Below are 7,637 nucleotides of genomic sequence, written 5' to 3' on the forward strand. Positions count from 1 at the left end.
TATTGTGTTAAGAGATCATCTCTTGTCTTGTCTTAAATAAGAGAAAACAAGTAACGGTTTAGAAGGCGCGCTTGGAAATTCTCTGCGACCTAGGTGGTTATCTATTGGTTGTGGGATGGACTAAAAAATAGCATTCACACTACGCATGCATATCTCTACTCCTAATGGACGAATTGGTTGAATAGTCCCCCCGCTTTCAACCGGTTTATTTTCAACCGGTTTTTCTTCGTCCCCCCAATCCACCCACGCTGCCACGCACGCCCCCCTAAAAAAAACCACCCCGCAGAAAGACCTCTCCTGTCGATCCCCTCGATCCCCTTGAACACCCGCGCACATCAGCCCTCTTCGGTCTCCCCCACCCATAGCCGCTCTCTTCCCTGCCGGCGCCGCCCTCTTCCCCGCCCTCGAGTGGAGATGCTCCAGATCGAGTCGTGCAAGTCAGCGGGGCGGCGGCCAGATCCGCCCACGGCCACATCTCGCCCAGATGGATGGCGCCGGGAGAGGTAGATCGAGGGGGCGGGTACCGTGTGGGTCTTCTCTTTCGGGACGCTGCTCCGACCCGATACGGTGAGGAGGCATCCTCTATGCGCGGCAACGAGGGCGGCGGGTACCTTGTGGGTCTTCTCTTTTGGTCCATGATGCCTGATTGCTTCATCTTCGGCTGGATCGGGGTCCGACCACCCAGTAAGCTATGCCTCATCTTCCGTCTTCTTTTGTAAATTTTCTATGGTTCTTGGTCTGATTCTCTATAAAGAGCTCAAACTCGTCTTGAGTTTTTGGTTATGACCTGCCCTATTTTGGTGGTACGGATTATTGTACTACTGTCTTGAGTGGCAAATATTTACTGAGATGGGATAATATGTATACTGTTTTTCTATTTCAAGACTTCATGTGATTTCTTTCTGGTCTATGTCAATTTATTTTTTTCTGAATAATTTACCAACACAATGCAGGTTGATGTGCATAGCACGTGTTAACAAAATCTCAATTATCTGCATGGTATATATATCTCTAATCATTGCCTTTTCCAGAATGAAGAGAAGGTATGAGAAAGATAATACTAATATTCCCTATACATTTGACATTTAACTTTTACCAGATTCTTGGATTCTTCAAAATCATGTCTATTAGTGTTTCTTCTATATATATGCATATAATGATAATTTCAAAAGGAAAGATCATGCATATATATAACACATGTGAATTGCCACTGATTTTTCGTCCCCCTTGTTGAATGATTCGTGCACGCATTTGTTTTGTTGGTCTTTTGCTGCATGTGGGGAGCGTAAACTGGGAGAACGTGTGCAGCAGGCATCGCTGCTGTGCTGGACGACTTTGTGCGAGGCCATGGCCATGGATGATGTGCTGTTGGAGAACGGCTCAGGGCTAAGGTAGTCGATGTGAATGACCACTGGGTATGTAATGGTTAAGTCCTCGTGAATTCCCACTCTGTTTTTTAGTCATGTGTAGTGTTGTTCAATTTGGGCAGGGCTTACATTCTCTCATAGGATCAGACCAAACAAGGTCTCATAAGCTTTGCCTTGTTTTGTTCGAAACATAAAAACAGCCATTATCGAGGAAAGAGTCATTCTCACATAGCGATTTGTTTGCCTCCTTCCAGAATTCCAATTGCTTTTGGATTCGTATGATGCAGCCTACATGTTCCCATCACCCAGTAAAGTATAGATATCCATTATTGCATCTCGGTTTATATTATGCATCCCCGCTGACAGTTTCATTGTTAAGTAGGAACGAAGATTACATTTATAAATGACATATGTATATAATTGTGTGCTGCATTCTTGCTGCTTCCAGTAGATGTACTATCTTTTCAGTGTTGACTTTTAAAGCATTTTTGCTGACAAGAAGCTTATCAGTCGTAATGTTCAGCACCTATATTACCTGATGGTCATGTAGTGCTATGGATTGGCGATTAAAGAAACTCGAGCATATTAATGTGGGAAATAGACATACAGTATGTTATAAAGGATAAGACAAGTAATTATTGGGCGTGAAAGATCAGGATGGAAGCATTTTTTTTGCTATCATATGAATTATTGAATACAATCTGGTATTCAACCCCTCAAAATTAGATTTAATTCATGCTCGTACACCATCACTCATACAATTAGATTTAATCTGTTACAAAGGCTACTCTATATCTTATTTTTCTTTCACAGCACATACATTATCAGTTATATGTTTGCCTGGGTAGGAAAGTAACAATCAATCCCTCAAAAATAAAAGGAAAGTAATGATCAAGACCTTAGATGGCTGACGGTAACTCCATTCGTTCTCTTCCTATTATTATTATTTTAGTTATTTTTCTATTCTCATGGGTAGGTTTCTTCTGTGTTGTTTTGCTTTAGTTTTGCTTTAGGGTTCTTCTGCTTCCACGTTGTATGGTGGTGAAGCTTCTTCACTTTCCCTAACCAGACGCTGCATGCTCTGCTCACTGAAGGTGCCCGCTGTTTGTGTTTGGATGTTGATGATGCTGTATGTCAAGGTATGTAGCAGCAGCTTTTGTTATCCTTTCCACACCAGCGAATGTCAGCATTTATCATGTGGGCAATTTTTTTGACTGTAGTATGAGTACAAGGTTCAGGGAAGTTCAGTCGTTTAGTATCTCACAGATTGTCTAGGCTATAAATTTAGGAGATGACTTGGAAGCTCAACATAGAAAATTATTTAGTCTAATGCAGATTACATATTAAACGCCTTTTCAAAGCAAGTATGGAAGAAAATGTGGTGAGCTCTCCATGAGAAAATTTAATATAACAGTTTCTTTGACTTGAAGGAATATTTGCAGATTTTAATCTATAGAAAGTTTGAGGGTACCATCTTTGTGAAATTGATGCTCTTTACGTCTATTAGTAATGGACACTTCTATCATTCTATATATCATTTTATGCACTTAACTGAGAAGGCTTTCTAATAGTTGAAGAGGCGCTCATGATTCCGAGCTCGGCTCTTCCTGATTAGCTCGTCACCACGCTCGCAACTGCGGAATCATAGGCGTGAAATGCTTTAGTGTGTCCGTCAAAGCCCGTGTCATCGAGCAGAAACTAGCCTCAACCAAATTGCACCTGTCATCGATGCACGGCGAGGGCACTCGGAATCTGGCGTTTGCTCCATTGCGAAGCATGCGATGTTGAGAGAAAAGAGGGAGACTGCACCGGAGGAAAGCGAAGCATGGTAGCAGGTCTGAAGATGAGAGCATGATGTTCTCTTTTAGCAAAGGATCCATGTGTCTATTTTTTCATCACGTTGTAACGCACGGGGACCTTTGATTTCATTTAGTTTTATGTTCTACTGTAGGTAGGGAAATATGGACACTAAATATCCATTTCTTAGGTGTCAACCTGGTACATTAGGCTGTATAGTACATGGCAGAGTTCTTCCAGGTACTAATTCAGGTAATCTGAGTTCATGTCACTTTGCTTTAAGCATAGTTAACTAACAGCAAGGACATTGCCATATATGAATGTATGAACAAAAAAAGGAGGTACAGTAATGATTTCACATATGCACTTCCCCTACAACCTATGTCGAGGGTACCTACTGTAATGATTTTGCATATGAACTTGCTAAAAATAGTACTGCTACCTTGAGTTTGTCAAAGAATAATGCCACTAAATTGCCAGCCATTTTGGATCTGTCATCTTTTTCCCCACTAGGGTGCTTCCTTAAAATTTACTACTTTAGAGACACGAGGATCCTCAAGTTAACACACTTGATTCTTACTGCTGCTTATGCATCCCTGAACTTCAGTTAAATTTATGATTATGTGGATATTTCCTATACTTTATCAAGTGTAGGGTTCTTAAAATAAGGACAGACATTTGTTTCACCTTTTGTAGTTCATCATAATAGCATATGATTTTTGAAAATGGCAAATTGCCAAGTACAGTTCTGAGGTGGAGAGTTACTTATGTATTTTTTTATTCATGAATGACATGATCAAGGAGTCAGGTGTGAAAATACTTTATAAATCAGGTGAGACAACATGCTAAAATTTTGTGGCGATTAGTGAAGGAAAGAACTATGTACTCTCCCCCACTTATGTTGTTGAAAATGGCAATCGCTTGATCTTTGATAGCATGCAGCTGCCTATCTACAAATCATAAATGAACAAATAAAACGTACTGATATATCCAAATGTTGTGTATCCTGCTTGTAGAGTTTGTTCCTATTTATCCTTTTTTTCATTTTTACATATGGGCATCTGGTGTTTGCGGCATCTCAAAGTTTACCTTTTTAAATTGATAGATTGTACATGTCGGAATTTTGTGTTGTGCCTCAAAGGTTGCCCTTTTACAAGTAATATACTGTGTATTTTGCTGATGCTTTGTTGCTGAGATATATTCTAAGTGATAATCATACATTTCATGTTTGCTCCTCTATCTTAGTAGAGGAATGAGAATATGGTTAAATCCTAAATATGATATTATGCAGCATGACCAAAATATCACATCTTATTAATCCCTTTCTCTTGGCAGTGTGCTACATCTGGTCGCTCAAGGCCAAGGATGTGATGAAAGGCTTCTTGCTAAGTTTTTAGCTGTCTGATTCAAATCCATATAGCTTGCGAGATGATGGCATAGTATTATCTGACATTTTATCTGTACTTGATTAAATTTTAGAAACAACTGTTGGTTACTATTATTTGTGAATTCTACTTAATGCTTCACAATTTTTTAATAGTTTAGTTTGTGCTTGCTTAACTGTCTATCCGCATATATATACGATTCTTTTGAAATTTGTTCTTGATAATTTCTCAAAAACAAAATCTAGGTCGAAGCTATGCTAAAGACTAGGTGTTAATAATGGCCATCTTTTATATGTTTGGAAACTACTAATAATCCACTTGATCATCTCAAGTAACAAACTGCTGACTAATTAGCTATGCATCGAGAAAAGCAGAAGTTGTTCATCTTAATAAAAATAATCCAAATTACCATATTTATTTATTTAAAAATGGTTATATCCTAACCCCATGTCATTTCCAACAAAGCAAATATCATTGCATTTTTTTCTATTGGTACTTTGGATAAGTGTGGGTGGACTTGATAATTGACACGAGGAAGCTGCTAAAAGCAGGGCCTCTAATCAATTTTCTAATTTTTTCTAATGGTTTCCTTCTCGTTTATCTGGTGGGAGTGTTGAAATATTTTCATGAGGAAAAAATACGATCCCCTTGCTCACTCATCGATGAGCATGAGGATGATAGTTGCAAACTCCATTGCTCGGGAGGATCGCGCACCGACGCCAAGTTCATAAATGGACTTGATCTACGTTCGGCAGTGTGTAGCTCAACAGGGACACTTCATTTCACATTGATGGAGGCAACGGGGCCTATGGCTATTCTTCGTGACTCATTTGGGGGCTTCGTTGTGAAAAGTGCCTGCAGCTACCGGCCTTCACTGCTCTTGATATTTGAATTTTTTGAAAACACACTTCGGTTGCTAAAAAGAATCTCAAATCAAATACATGAATACATACACACATTTGTAAGGCCAGGTAGAAATCTGAAAAAAATGTTATATTTTGGGAAATACAAAAAAGAGAATTCTAAGAGGAGTGACTCCCCTTTTGTCTTGTATACAGAAATTTGTTTTTTATAGCCAAAAACAAAACTAGATTTCTACCAAAACTTGCCATGGGTATTCAAAATGTGTGTATGTATCTCCGGAAAAAAATTCAACTTTTTTTGGAACTTCAAAGCACGAATTTCAAAATGTTTAAATATAGAGAGCACTGGAGCTCGCGTGCTGCAACCACGTTGCTTCATGCAGGTACAAGCGGTCAAGGTTGGACATTCCATCGATGGAAGCTGAAGCATTAATGATGGGCCTGAAGTTAGCAGAAAATTGGACATCCACTCCCTTGCGCTGGAGATATTCAATGAAAATTATTCAAGCCGTGAAGAACCCGTCAGAGTACCGCACTATAGGGGCAATTGTCACTTATGATTGCTGGAATTTGATGGCAAACTTTAGAAGGGCGAGGATGATGCACTGGGGGCGAGAAGCAAATGTATATTCTCATGAATTTGGTCGATTTTGTTTTATTGAGAGGTCCTGAGAGGTCTACGGGAACCACCCCCCTTATTTCCCGATTCCAGTCTTGTAAAGGACATGATAATCGTTTAAGCAAAGTTGTCAAACTTAAAGAAAAAGAATCTTCGACTGCTGAAAAACATTAATGATTTGCACATTTGTGCTTGATCATGAAGTGAAATGGACCACAAAGAGACATTTTAACCTGTTTTATTGAGAGGGCATGGGAGGTTTGGAGGGATCATCTTCCTTGGCCCATGATAATACAAAAGGTGTCGTTATATATATATATATATGTTTGTTTTCACAGAGTATGAGAGAGATGGAGATGAATTATGTCGACGTCCAAAAAGAATAGTTTGAAGACCCTTGGATTTTTATGGCAGCGCACGGGCACCTTCCAAAGACAAGAGTCTTCGGGCGATGCCTTATGGCATTGCACATGCACCTAACATACTAAATTCATCTTTGCCCTTATTATTTGTTTGATTCATTTATATGCATGCATTGTAGCCCGTAGCAACGCACGGGCGTTCTACTAGTAAAAATAGTATATCAAAGTATTGATTAGCTACTAGAAATAAATGCAATGCATTATAAACCTTGTCTATTGTGAAAACGCACGTAAATTTAACTGTGTCTTCTAAACTGTGACAAAGGAAGTACTAATTAACAGTTGGTTGCGTGCGTCATCGTGGCCAGAAAGAAGGGAACCCATTTCCGTTGCGGCAAGTGGGCTCCTCGATAATTACTCCGGCTTAATCACTCTCCTTCCCCCTTCCCTTGGTTAAATAAAGGAGTAATACACTTATTTACTTCAGTCGGTTAAAAGCGAGATACTGTAGGAAGAAATCCCGTGGACGGACGAGTTGTAGCTGCAACATGCAACACAGACGGATCACGCACGTCAACGTCCGTCCAAATTACACTACCCCGTGTACCTACTTAACGTGCCAATCCCTCAAAAACAAAAAAAAACTTAACGTGCCAATGTCCCTTTTTTTTAGTTGGAAACGTGCCAATGTCCTCACGACCATAAAAGTGGTCTAAAAAATATTCACACATTATGAAAAATTGTGCACACACTTTCTAAACTAATGTTAGTATACTAAACACAAGGTGTTTCGCGTATATTTTAAATAAAATGATCATGCTTTAATTCTTACGGGAGCCCCTAGGTTTCAACGGGGAATTCGTTCCGGGTATATATAGCCCAATACCAGCTCGGACCAAGGGTCAAATCCACTACACATCCTTTCCTCTTGGCCGCCGACTTCGTCCTCTTCTCTCTGATCTTCGAAGCATCCCCGTCTCTCCCCGAGCTCATCATGGTTCTGGCAACGCCGTGTCCATTCTTCCCGGACGTTGGGACCCATCCATTTCTCTTCGATCCTGATAAGCATCCTCGCTTCTCCCCCTCACGTGCACAGCGTGATGTCGCCTCTGCTCTCATGATTGTTGGGTGTATGACGCATCCTCTGCTCCTCAAGACTATTGGGTGTATGACGCCTTCTCTCCGATCTTGGTAAGCATCCCCTCCTCTCCCCCGCCCTTGCCAAGACCTGGCGATGTCACCTC

At 40.3% G+C, this 7,637-nt stretch overlaps 1 long non-coding RNA gene across 3 annotated transcripts; it reads left to right on the forward strand.

Annotated features, from left to right (window-relative positions):
* The first annotated feature begins 294 nt into the window (after positions 1-294).
* LOC125544420 lies at positions 295-4,717 on the forward strand. 3 transcript variants are annotated; one of them, XR_007299452.1, is made up of 4 exons: positions 295-684; positions 954-2,506; positions 2,939-3,416; positions 4,500-4,717. It is a non-coding gene; the product is annotated as an uncharacterized LOC125544420 (long non-coding RNA). The 3 variants fall into 3 exon arrangements; XR_007299454.1 differs by lacking the exon at positions 4,500-4,717 and having other exon boundaries at positions 954-2,280; positions 2,370-2,506; positions 2,939-3,884; XR_007299451.1 differs by lacking the exon at positions 4,500-4,717 and having other exon boundaries at positions 2,939-3,884.
* The last annotated feature ends 2,920 nt before the right edge of the window (positions 4,718-7,637 follow it).

Source organism: Triticum urartu, chromosome 1, assembly GCF_003073215.2.
Source record: "Triticum urartu cultivar G1812 chromosome 1, Tu2.1, whole genome shotgun sequence".
In the NCBI taxonomy this organism is placed as follows: Eukaryota; Viridiplantae; Streptophyta; class Magnoliopsida; order Poales; family Poaceae; genus Triticum; species Triticum urartu.